Source organism: Neolamprologus brichardi, chromosome 19, assembly GCF_056152115.1.
Source record: "Neolamprologus brichardi isolate AB-2024 chromosome 19, ASM5615211v1, whole genome shotgun sequence".
Classification (NCBI taxonomy): Eukaryota; Metazoa; Chordata; class Actinopteri; order Cichliformes; family Cichlidae; genus Neolamprologus; species Neolamprologus brichardi.
The window spans coordinates 6,782,570-6,796,214 of record NC_142122.1 but is presented as its reverse complement, the minus strand read 5'-3'; the positions used below and the strand labels follow the sequence as shown (position 1 = coordinate 6,796,214).

Below are 13,645 nucleotides of genomic sequence, written 5' to 3'. Positions count from 1 at the left end.
GTGCTTGACAGATGCAGATCTTTAGAGGAGCCTTGTTTTTGCAGAAACACATTATTCTACAAGAACAGTAGAAATTGTAACGGGACTTCAAAATTGCTTTTTGTTCGTGCACCTCACCTGACGCAGCCTGAAGCCAGAACACACAGTTTTTGCCAAAATAAACACTCTGAAACCGGCTTGTGTCTACCTTTCTCTCCCTCACTTTCGGTGCTTTTATCTGCTCTCATTAGGATGAGAAGCTGCAGTGGGCTCTGGGAGGACATGTGCTATGACATGGTCATAGAATTTTAATGAGGAGATTTATTAAGAGCTGTATTATTCCACCATTCACATTTCCTCCCTTTATGAAGCTAAAAGATTTGGTCAGGGAGGACTCCTCCGAAACCTTGTCTGAAAACATCTTGGACCTGAGTCAGCCTCTGTTTGACCTTTTTAGATACATCTTTATATGTTTCCCCTTAACTGTAAAGACTGAAAAAACCCACTTTGAGTGATGTAATCATCAAATCGGAAAGCAAAAAGTGGTTTTTTTTCTTTTTTTCTGCCCCTCCTACACTCTAAAGTGCACTTTGAATATAACGGTGTGCTTTTGGAACCAGATACCAAAACTGTTGCTTAATTCAGCATTTTTATTATTTTACTGTTGTTGTTTTAAGTATGACCAGATGAACATAACTGCCTTTTTCTAACAGTGGGGTTTTTTGTTGTGCACCTTCTGTTTTAGGTCACCTAACAGACTCAACAGATGTGATTGAGAACCACATAGAAGAGTGGTTGTATGAATAAAGATGAATCAATATGAGTTTGGATACCTGACCTGACCACACAACAGATGCTTTTACTGTGAGTACAAATATAATGCACAAGAAAGTATAGTCATTCAAGCTATAGTGGTAGAGTCTAACTTGTTAGTTTACTTAAGTTCTGTACTTAAAGTAGGAAGAGAACATTTCCCCACCACTACCACACGTTGCCAACAAAAACTTACTTTTGAACCCTGCCAACTCTCAGAGCTCTGCATCAAATTAATCCTTCTTTGAGGTTCACTTTTGCTTTGCATTCAGTTTCTATTAATCTCCCTCGTAGCCTCTTCCAACATTTTTCTTTTTTTATATAGGCAGAATTTCTTCAGGTATTCATATTTTCCACCATTTCAGCCACTTTGAAAATACTTTAAACAGAATGTTAACTGAGCTTTGATTTTCCCAGGAGGTGCAATTGATGATAGAGTTTCTGGGGTGCTTCAATGTTTTAGTTTCAACAAAAAATGGAGTGGAAAAGAAAACAACAACAAAAAAAAAAAACTTTCATTTTGTGCATCATTTTGCCATGTTAAACACTCCAACACTCCAATGTGCCAAAGCAATAATAATATCAAGACCCCTTTAGCTCATCTTATAGAAATGACTATGTGAGCGACTCCTAACAGTTTCACAGTTACACTGTGTATGTGTCCATGCACAAATGCAGTCTTAAAACACCAGACTTGTGGTTCTATAAGGATGGAATTTATGTAGAGGCTAAATTGGCACTAAATACCACATGATGACCTTCATTGACCTGTCAATTCAATTGTATTTATATCGCACCAAATCATAATAACAACCACCTCAAGCTGTTTTATATTGTAAGGTAAAGACCCTAGAATAATATAGAGAAAATGCCAACAATCACACGATCCCAGGACAAAAGGCATACTGTGGAAGAGAGCCAGACATGAATATTAGCTAATGATTACATGCAAAGCTTCCATTGCAAACTAGTTCATGTATTTATTAATTCTAGGTTGGACTATTGTAAGTCATTATTATTAAGTTGGGCTATAAGCTCCTCGAAAAGCCTTCGGTTGATCCCGAATGCTGCAGTGAGGGTACTGACAGGGACTAGAAAGAGCAAGTATATTTCTCCCATATTAGCTTCACTTCATTGTCTCCATGTTTAATTGAGATTCCAATTTAAATCTTTCCTCACGTACAAGGTCCTGAAGAATCAGGCCCCACATCTTATCTTAAAACATCTTATCCTCACAGTATCTTAACAGACCACTTTGCTCTTAGACTGCAGTCTTACTTATGGTTGCTAAGGTATCCAAACATAGAATGGGAGATAGAGCCCCTCTACTATGGAACCAGCTCCCAGTTTCACTCCTCGTGTGTTTAAGCACTACTGCATTTAATCATTAGTAATTATTAAACTCTGTCTGTCTATGCCACGGTCTGTATTTTGCCCCGTCTCTCTGTTCTCTTCTCTTTTCACTCACTCAACCAATTAAATCAGCTTGCTGCCCCTCTCTTTGCCTGCTTTTACCGATGGTTTTCTTCTTGTTAAAAGGGAATTGAGTGATTGTCTGGGTTTCTTTCTAGTATTGTAAGGTCTTTAGCTTACAATATAAAGTGCCTTGAGGGAATTGTTGTTGTTAATTTGGCCTATATCATTAAATTGAATTTAACTGAACTCATAAAAGTAAAACCATATCTGCTGAAATCCATATTTGTTTATCTTTTCTGTCAATCACAGATTCACACATTCTTCTGTCTGGCTGTTGAAGCAATCTGAATAATTTTCTTTGACAGTAAATATTCACTTTTTTTTTTTAGCTCATCAGCTAGCTCATCAATGACAGCTGTAATTCTTGGCTGTTTGACATGATGTCTCCTAGTTCCTTTCTTTTTTTTCATTGCCAAAGATGTCTGGAGACTCTTTGAATTTCTTCTCACTCATTATGGATGGGTGTATTTCCACTGTAGGTGACAAGAAACCTTTGGTGCTGGGGTGCTTGGTTTTCAGGGCAGTAAGTGTTGACCAATCCACATCCATAGCAGGTCTTGGACTGGTTGCACTGATTTATTTTTAAGGTTTGTGGTGTTGATTAGATTTACTGACTGAATTTGTAGCTTTATACTAGCTTTAGTGGCGACAGGTTGGAAATCAGCCATATAGCTCACGTACCATCTGCTTATATCTTGTTGATCTCAGTTGGCTAAATCCACAAAGAGCAGTGAATATTGTAGTAGCTGGAGCTCACAAAACAAATTATCAGGTGACTTGCTTCCCCACGCTGCACTGCTAGGGTGCAGGGGTCATGTAGTACTAAATCTCTTACTCCAATATTTAGACGTTTGTAAAGGAAAACAGTGTATTCGCAGTACAGGGCACTCCACCACATGCTCAATGAATCAGGAAGCAGCACATATCCTGCTTAAAGTAAGCCACAGTTTGAAAACAAGCTTGACGAGGGAGAGGCAGTAAACACTAACCTACTGCAGTAACATATAGTGTTTGTTCAATTTCTCCTGATTTGTAAGAGTAACCTGGTTACTTCTGTATATGTAAAGGGTAGATTTGCTAGGTGGCTTTTGCGCTTTTGTTTCTTGTGTAGCTGTAACACATTGTGCCTCAAATGTGTGTGATGTATTTTTCAGATAGATGAACGAGGTCCCGGGTTCCATTTCTCTTCTCATTTCTCTTCTTATTACTCCTGTGACAGGAGGACACAGGTTAGATATTTAATCTGCTGCCCTATTCACTTTTGCGGGAAGAATTTGCCAACTCTTAAAGGCAGAACCATTAGAAAGGTTATGATGGTGAAAAAAGAATTATACTGAGACAAAAAGAAAGACAAGAAATAGACTAATGGATGGGGATATGCTGTTGTTGCTGTTTTGTTTAATGCAGCTGAAGTGTGCTTACTGAACACTAAAAAGTAATACCTTTTTGCCTGAATATTCAGGTATTAATCCAATCACCAATCTTGTGGCAAGAATGAAATGCCTGAAATTTTATGCATACAGATCAGAATCATGTATGGTATATGATGTGATGGAGGGGGAATGTCGTATGTGTGCGTGTGAAATGGTTTTTGGGGGCTTTTTTCAGTTTTATCAGAATGGTGGGGATCCCATAGCAAACAGCTGGTCTGCAGATTGCAGCTCCTTGTTGATGAATAAGTTCAGAGGAGAGTGGCCAGATTAAGTGGGGTAGAAAGGATACCGTGACCCAAATAACCACAATTGTGACGAGTGCACAGAAAGCACATTGCACCTTAGCCTTTGCCGGACCCTTCTTTCATTCACAACATCCACCATGATAATAAAACATATCATAAATCAAAAGTAATTTTAGACAGGTTTCAGTTCAGTGGATGTCAGGGACCTCACCAGTTGGCAGGTCTGAATTTGAATGTGGTAAAATGGTAGCTCGGCAGCATGAATGTGAAGCACTCTCCCTTTTTTAAATAAGCATGAATAGTTAGCATCACATAATCTTAAAGGGAGGTTTCCAAAACATCAGACTCCACGACTCCAAGGAATGAAAGCTATTTTCAGAGCAAAGGCAGGCCTGACCTAGTATGGGATGACTGCTCATAATGAAGCGATTGTTGAATCTAGGTATAATTCTCTCTCTCTGGTGCTCAGTGTATATTTTGTGAGGGTTTTTTTTATATAATCCATAGCATTTCAGTTAATCTTCTTTTCATTTCTCATGATGTTTAAGATCAATAGGTTATCATGTCTTTTTAGACCCCAGAGATAGAAATCATATAAATCCCCCTGCTGAGTCCATGCGGAGCTCTTCCCAGGTCAGCCCTGTGTGGATGTTGAACTGCTATCAGGCATCTGTCAGGGATTGACCATGTGCAGATTGTGGTTGCTAACTTAAAAACACAGAGCATATGTGTGCAGCTCTATTTTCCCGATAAGTCAGTCACCCAATATCTTTCTTAGAGATTATTTCCTATGATGTTGAAAAGGCTGAGCAATATGTCAAAAGGTATGAGACTATACAGGAGCTTCACCAGTCAGAAATGTAACTGGCAGTAATAACAGAAATAAACACAGCTTTAATGTAACTTCAATATTAAAAAAATAATAATATCTTCAGATGTTAAAAGGTTGTACTGGGCAGCCAGAAATGAAAAGGAAAAAACACTGTATAATAGATAAGAACTATCCTCCATTTTATAGAAGGAAAAATGAACAAACATACAGCTGACTTGGTTTTCTGTGGAATGTAATAAAAGTAAAGCAAGCATAAATACACTATTTAAATGAACTAGCCTAAAACGATTAGCTGTCATACATTAAAGCGTTTCCATACCAAGGCTTCAAATACTGACATTCTATCAAATACTGCTTGCTTTGCACAAATAAGTCAGAAGGATTCCTTTATCTAGTCAATTGAAGCCTTGATGCGCTAGCTACAGATAAGGGTCGTCTGTCAGTGAGTAACAAAGGCCAAAGGTAGCCAAACATATGAACAGTTTTGGAACAGAAGTTCACAGTATAGAGAATTATAATGCATAGTGTTCACTGCTACCAATAGGAGAAAACTGAACCTTTTCATTCCCTTAAGAAAAATGTCAAATTTTCTTTTCTCCAAAATGTGACATTTACCCAGTCTTCTAAAAACCATCCTGTCACAAGCCCTCAGCCAGCATTTGTACTGCTTACATTGCAATGATTTGATGATATGAATCACTTCTACAGGAAAAACACTCGGCAAAGCCCCCAAGCGTTCTGATTTACAAAGTTGGATTAGAGTCTTAAGCTATCTCCCCAAACTCTTCCCCTCCATTCTTGTTCTATCATTTTCTCTTTCTGGGAGAAAATTGGCATCATTTACTGCTGTCACCGCAGAGCTCATTGTCCCCCATTATCCCAGGGACAAAGCTACCATGACATTGAGTTAATCCGTGCTTGTTTCAATTTAGCTTTCGGGGGGAGAAAACAGATAAAGAGTTCAGGTAAGGAGGCACCATACCACAGGCATAACAGAAGAACTGAGCTGATTTCTATAAGACCGTCATGGACATGTTTGGTGTTTCTGTAAGTTTTTTTTTTTTTTTTTTGCTAGGTTGTTTGTTTTTTTGCCTCCAAATTGCTTCATACTTACTGTACAGTATAGAGTAACAAGACAGATCAACTAAAACAATTTTTTTAGACAATAAAAAGAAAAAAGGTGGTGTGGTGCATCAGATGGCCTCACCACAAAAGGTGAAGCACAAAACAGTGCTACTGAAGTTGGGCAGAAGCTTTAGGAAAAACTGGCAGTCCTATTTATACTGTTCTGCTCTTCCACTGAAATGTAAACCATCATCCGTAAAGCTCACTGTCTTAGATAAAGCTCTTTCCAGGAGTCTAATTATAGCAAGTCCAATAAGCTGAACTGTGAACCTAGACAAAGCTTACCTAATTATATCCACAGTATTTACCTAAGAGACCAGAATTAGTGTTGAGAGAGTCAGAAAGTTGATCCAAATAGGTCTGCCAAGTAAATGGCTTTACTTGGCAGACCTATATTCCTCTTCTCATTCTAAAATGTGGCGTGTGTTGTTTTATTTTTAGGTTTAGCTTTTGGACAGTCTGTGGTTGCTGACTGGGCTTCTTTTCAGTTCAGCTCAGTTAATATAGCTCAGATCAGTAAGGTATGTTTTATAGTGTTGAATATTGAAGTCCAGCAGTCCTCTATGAACAAGCATTCGGCAACAGTGGGGATGAAGAACTCCCTTTTAGTGGAATGAAACCTCCCCTATAGCTAGACTCAAGGAGGCATCTATCTGCTGCAGCTGGCCAGAGTGAAGGGACAGGGAAGACAGAAAAGAAGAGCTGTTTATCTGAGATACTAGTTCTAGAGCTAGCCATATGGTGACACATGGAGAAATATTCATTCACTTAAGACAGCATATTGTCCTCCAGTGACATACCTTCTGTAATTTCTTCAGAGAAATGGGAAATGCAATATACAGAGTAAGCTAGCCTTATTTAAAACCTAAAAATACCCTTCCCAATATCTATTTATCTATATATACCCTATATCAAAATATAAAAGTGAAATTTAAAACAATAAAATAAACCATCATTTTAAGACTTCATCATGTATTATGACTAGAATTTAGAATTATTAAGAATAACTGTTTATAAGGGTGCTTTGTTTTAAGTTTCAAAACAAGTTATTTTTAGCACCCTTAGAGTATTAAACTGCACTATAATATGTTCCTGAAAAAAACAGAATTTTGCTTAATGTACCGTTTATTGTGACTCTAGCTGAATATTGTAAATGCCTTTGAGGCAAATCAATATTACCAGGAAGTTTCTATACACTCTTATAGTATAATACAGCATTGTCCTGAGGTACATTAGTCTCGAGTCACACTCTCTTGCTTGAGGCTACCCCATAACTCATCTGAGCAAAATCAAGACAAGCATCACATCCCGCTATTTATCATAAATTCAATGTAAAGGATTTAAACTGTAGAGTGATATTGCGGAAAATCCAGGAGATTGGAGACTCTGGAGAAGCACAGAGACTAGTGGCATCATTGAGCAGTAACTTCAAATGATTAATTTAGATGTGGTTTAATAGTTATATGTTGTGTGGTGTGGTTTCTGGTGTTTATGTGGCTGAGGGCAATGTTAGCAACTGGTTAGGTCAAGCTAGAGGTCATTCTCGGGGTAGTTGTTAAAATGTTAAATAGTTAAGCATTTTGGTAACTGTCCAGTACAAAGGATAGCTGAACTGTGTTATTCTAGAAAACTAAAAAACAAAGCAAAGGAACTAAATCTTTGGTACGTAGATTTTTCAACATGCAGATTGAACCTGTTAAAAATAATTTTATAACATAATTATACTTCTATAACATACCATTACACTTCAGTTTTTGAAATGTTTCACTATAGATCACGCTGCTTTGTAATTTTTACAGTAAAAACATTGCTTTCGTAGAATATTACAGGCATACTGCAAAATTAATTTCAAGCTGGCAAATCTAATAGCCAATAGTTTGAATTCCTCTGAGAAATAGAGTTTGCAACATTGCTATTAAGAATGTTACCTCGAATAGTGATTCTCAAAGACTGAGTGCTGGTCTGCAAATGTGTTATCAGATGGGAGCTAACACCTCTCCACCCCCACCATCCCCGGTCCATTATCTTTAATCATAACATGAGCTTAGGCAGACAACCGAGTGTTGTACAGTAGACTGTGGATGCATTTATGTGTTAAGTATAGTGTTTGACACACAATGCACTCATAGATGCCAGCAAATTTAATTTATCAGAGCAATGTTTCAATCTAACAGATATCTGTCAGGCATTGTCATCTTGTCAGCTTCGCTTTGAAAATGAATTTTATTGTCTATCCCAGGAGTTTGTCTTGATGTATCCTGCTCTTTATTTTCTTTATTTGGTCCAGCATTCAAATATTCTTTTGGAAAGATATATATTTGTCTGATATTTTATGTGTTTTTCATCTTTTGACATTTCCACAGAGGCCTGTTCACAGCAGTATTAGACAGCTTTGGTGTGTTTGGCCCAGCCTGAGAATACACTGGCTCTCAATCAAACAAATCACCACCACCTGAGTGATGGCTGTTCTGTTTCTGTTTATTGTTTGTGCTCTCCTTTGAAATTTTATTGGAAAATTCCTGACAATGATTTTTGTTAAGTTCACATTTTTAAGGAGCTACTTGTGAAGTTTGTGTGAACCTTTTGTCTGACCTTTGGCTTTACTTCAATTTTTGGTACAGCACCTGTGCAAGGTGCTTGTACAATGAGCATATTATGACCCATATATTAGGTTCATTGTGTCAGCCCCCCTTTTGACTCTAGAGATGTCGCCAGGAACAAAGGGAAAGCTGCAGGCATGGTGTTATATATGGTACTGTGCAAAAATCCAGAGTCACCACTCATTTCTTCATATTTTGCCAGGAAAATTGGTAATAGGAGCAGAGTTTGTTTGAATATGTGCAAATATACATTGACTGTTTGATCCTTTGAATTTCCCCTTTCTGTATTATGCTTGAATGGCTCGCAGGACACACTGGTGAGCGGCTTAATAAAATAAACGAACAAGCAAAAAATGAAAATAGTCAGGTATTGAAAATGAGTGAGAAAGCAGCCATTGTCCAAAGAAATCTTTGAAAAACCTTCAGAAAGCCTGGAGAGATATTGCTCAAAACTAACTGTTAATAAATTAAAAGAAAGTCTCCTTGGAAGTAAAATATGACGAAATGAGAAGTAGCTCATGAGCCACAAATACTATAAAGGTTTGTTGCAGACTGTTTCCCACTTTGATCCAACATTGTACATGATTGTTGAATAATATCACAACATTTTGCTTTAAAACAGTAAACCTGGTGTTTTAAGATAAAATATACATTTTCCCCCCTAAAGCTATGAAAGTTATTAAACCAAAATGAAGGGCAAAATATTTATTTCTATACGATCTAAAGTCAATGCTATATGTTTTCTTTTAGTAGGTCATTCAGGTTGGCTCAGGCTATAATGTCTGCTTAAGACACTTTGAATACTTTGAATGACTAAATCTTCTCAGAAATCCTGCATTAAGTATGGGAACAGAGCCATATGACCCTACTATAGTTCATCAAGTAACCCTGTAGGTTTTGCCTACTTTACAAAGCTTCTACCTGTATCCCATGTAAGCTTATGTGACCTTCATTGTGACATTTTCTAATCTGAGGGTCAATTATTAAGCAGATATTCAACATGTAAGAGCAGTATTTTTACCAATCACACATTAGATCAGAAACTGATGGTTAGTTATCATGCTTGTAATTTCTTAACCCATTAACAATACTCAGAGTTATAATTCTATAATAAAAAACACCTCATATTACAGGAACTATAACCTAAAACAATTTTTTTTTATTAATATACATCTTGTTTCTAATATGGCTAATGTAGAACCTTTATAAAACATGAAAAGAAATAAATCATATATTCTTTTTCAGCAAAAACCTTTTTTCGCGTGTTTACCCGTGTGCAGGTAACAGTGAAGTATCAAAGTGCCTCTTTTCATTTGAATTTAACTTAAAATTAACTTAAAACTTTAAAGTGCTCTAAGGTCACAATGTCTATATAGAATCAACCTTGAAAATTTGCAGCCAGGAAAAGAAATGGCAAATTTGCTGAACCTGGGAATGGCCTTCCTATTCTGTCCCATCCCAGCAGGAAATCAAAAAGACGATAGCAAGTTAATATCAACTTGCGATCTATTGATTGCACTTGTCAGCTTATACAATCTGGCCTATTCTGTTGGTCTCAGAGTTTCCTGGTAGCTGAGGTGAGCCCGTCCTCTACCTGACAAACCGCTACTCCTTCAGCTGTCCAGTTCTCACCACTACCCGACTCATCGCCCCTCTTAAAGCTGCACACAAGAGCGCTATCACGATTCACTAATCCTGCTCATTAAGTCAGGCCCCTAGGCTCTCATTACTGTACATCTATTCCCACATGCCTTGTACCAGACTTCTAGCTTTCATCTTTGGCAGCATGTGCAGATGACATGAATTTGCCATGTGCAATATAGTATGTGTGTCAGGATTTTGATGTCTCTGTCAGCTGCAGGACCAGATAACATGGGAAAAGGCAGCTACTCTCACTTCATTTTGGTGGTGAAGGAAAAATTGCTTGGATTGCACTCATGCTGCTTATTACAGACTCTCTGTGAGCTTCTATCAACGTTACTTTTTATACTATAAAGCTGGCCTTTAGCACACACGGTATTCACCTACGTTGGAGCTAAAGTGTTTTCTTTTGGACTCTGATATTCCTCTTTGAGTTGCAGGGATAGTTATAATGTTATGTGTCTATTTGCTGTTTGATACTGCACATTAAGCCTCCGGGCAGCATCCATCTTGCATTTATTGCTGTTATTCTTTGTGTTTTATCTTATTGTGCTATACCAAATTCACCCTGAAGTTCTGAGAGCACAAAAACAAATATACTTTTCATAGGCTGAAAAATTGAGTTTCCTTCACTTAATGCAATTCTGCCTGCTCTTCAGCTTGTGTAAAGGTTGTGGCAGAGTGGCAAGTGCTCGAGGGATCTATATTAACCTCCCTTTGAAGTTACCCATACAGCCCGTGAGCTCTTTGGATTTCCTTATTAAAAGCCTGTCCGATTCATCTCGGAAACAACTGAGACCAATCGGGAGCACCGTCGTCAGAGTCCAACCTGCATCTGAAAATCCTGGCGATGCATCATGCCCATCCAATCGCATAAAGCCCTTTGACAAACGGTGCTAAAATGCCAGTGACAGGCAGCAGGAGATGGGCTTGAAGAATGAAAATCATCCGCTCTCAGACTGAATCACAAAGTTGAGAAGCTTTGGCTTTCCGTCAAAAAATATGCACAGGCTGATGAGGTGTTCTATTTATAAATGACTGGTAGTAAGGATTTTTTCTAATCCCAGAGGGGGAAGAGAATAGATGTGAAATACTGTACCAGAGGAGTTAAGTGTATGACAAGGTATTACGATGAAAAACCAGGGGTTGTCTAGGTGATAACAGCTAATTATGACTCAGCAGTTTTCTTTATATCCTCCACAGAATGGAGCACAAGTTGTCGTTTAAAACTGTGTAACTCTAGTAAATTTTTGTTACATGGGACGTTTTTGTAACACAATTTACTCTTTTATTTAAATATTATGTGTATTATGTGCTCCCCTTTGGTTTTCTCTCCCCTTTGGTTTTCTTTCTCTCCCTCTCTTTCTTTCATTCTGTCTCCCTGTCCTATCCCCCAGTCATGTCTGTCCCGTTTGTAGCAACCGAAAATAAAATAAATTCATAATTATAATAAAGGTCAATCAAATGGACCAATATGGCAAGGCCATGATGATCCACTTGGTAAAATAAATCCGCTTGGCATCTTTCTTGGCTTTAAGACAACAATTCTGATGGCTAAAGATCCAAACGGGACATAAAAAAAAAAAAAAAAAATTATGTGTCTAGATGGGTGGGCTCCAACACCCATGTGACCCTAATAAGGATAAGCGGATAGATGGATGGCGTCTACATGGGAATTTTTTTGATCTGGTTAAAAAAATGTTAAGTTAACATAATATTTAATAGCAGTAAGTGAGTAAAAATGGTTTCCAGTGTGTTTCACTGCTGCAACTGATTGTTGCATTTGACATATGGCAGGAAAAACAACATAAAAGTCACGAATGATTCCCAACATATGGGTACCAGCAAGAGTGAAAGGGATCATTTACAGAATTGTAGTGAAACCAGCTGTTACATGGGTTGTGGAGAATAACTTAATTGTTTCTCATACTCTCATAAGGAAGTATCTTTAAAGAAACCTTCATTTTCATTCTTTGTCTAATTTATATGTCATCACTCAATGTACGCAATATATTTTTTCACTCTTTCTTTATGTTTTGTTGCCTGTTTGCAACAGTTCAGTTGAGCTCTGTTTAATGTTTTGGCTCCTATCTCTTCAAGACCCCAATGAGCCCATTCTGTTCTGATTAGTCAGCTTCCAAAAACTGATTTCTGCTGATTCAAGAGACTGTTAAAAATATTGTGCATAAATAGTAGATCCAGACCACCCAGGTGCGTTTCATGTGTCATGAACAAGTATCTCTCTATAGTTATTTTATCACAGTCTGATTTTGTTTTTCGGCACAATTATATTTTAGACAGCTTTTGAAATACAAGTAAATATGCACCGTTACTGCCCCATTAAAAAAATTAAAACTACCAAAGCAAAACCTCAATCTGGACCGCATCAACTGCAAAGTGAGGTATTTAGTCATTAAAATAGCTTTCAAAAACTGGCCCATCTACCACAGTAGGGAATTCATGTTCACTACAAACAGTCACATAATTTTAAATTCCCATCTGTTGTTATTGCAGTAAAACTGATTTCACAGAACTGATTTGAATCCTGGCAGGTTTGGTTATGCACAAAATCCAGGTTGTTATTAAAAGAAAAGACATATTGTAAGTGGAGCATCTGCACCAGCCTGCACACTGATTTTTAGTTGTTTCAAGTGAAGCTCCTGTGATTGTCAAGAAATCTGTCCAAAGTTGTCCAAACTCATAGATTCTGAATTTTCTATTGCTCTACTCTGGTCCACATTATCACAAAACAACCAGCGGAAGCAGTTATAGACAAGCAACAGATCTAAAATTTTCTTTCCATTTTTGTAAAATATACAAAGGGTTGTACTCTTCAAACATGCACATCTAAAGTCTTTGACACTAGAAGTCAGGCTATTAGAAGCCAAACAGACTCCTAAATTGACCACATGCTCAGAGTGGCAATTATAGACGTTTTAATTTGCCAATTTAGCAGCAGGAAGGCTCTCAAAACGTGTTTTTCCCTCCCCATTGCTTCATTGAAAGCTATAAAATAAAAACACTGAAAGTTGCTTAAAATAAATTAGCACCTTTACAACTAATGTAATGGAGCAAATATGCATGCAAATCTGGGCTGGGTAGATTAATTAGAAACATACTAGGAAAAGATTACAATCAAAAATACAATCAAATGGCTGATTTCTCTCTTTAATGAATAATCAAGAAGGAATGTTTATGTTGCTTAGTGAAAATAATATAGCAATCATGGCCTTATTAACTCACTGGCAAATCCATTCATCCATCCATGATGGGGGTAGGGGGTGTGGGGTGGAGTGGGGTTACTGGAAACTATTCTGTTGTTTAGACTGTGGGAGGAAGTTGGAGTACCTGGAAAGAACCCAAGCAAACGTGGGAAGAACTTCACACATCAGAACTGTGAGACAACAGAAGTGGATTCATAAAGTAAAACCAAACAGTCCTAAATCAACCAAAATCTTCATATTTTAGATTCCACAAAGAATCCACAGTGCATGTCGATGT

The 13,645-nt window shown here is 37.5% G+C and overlaps 1 protein-coding gene across 2 annotated transcripts in view; it reads left to right on the top strand.

The window, feature by feature from the left end:
- Window positions 1–13,645, top strand: part of LOC102785515 (leucine-rich repeat and fibronectin type-III domain-containing protein 2) — a 134,697-nt gene that overhangs the window by 72,049 nt on the left and 49,003 nt on the right. For both annotated transcript variants that reach the window (XM_006799385.2, XM_087833038.1), the window contains one exon: window positions 725–843. The gene's annotated coding sequence lies outside the window, so the exon portion shown is untranslated. The remainder of the gene's footprint in view (window positions 1–724; window positions 844–13,645) is intronic.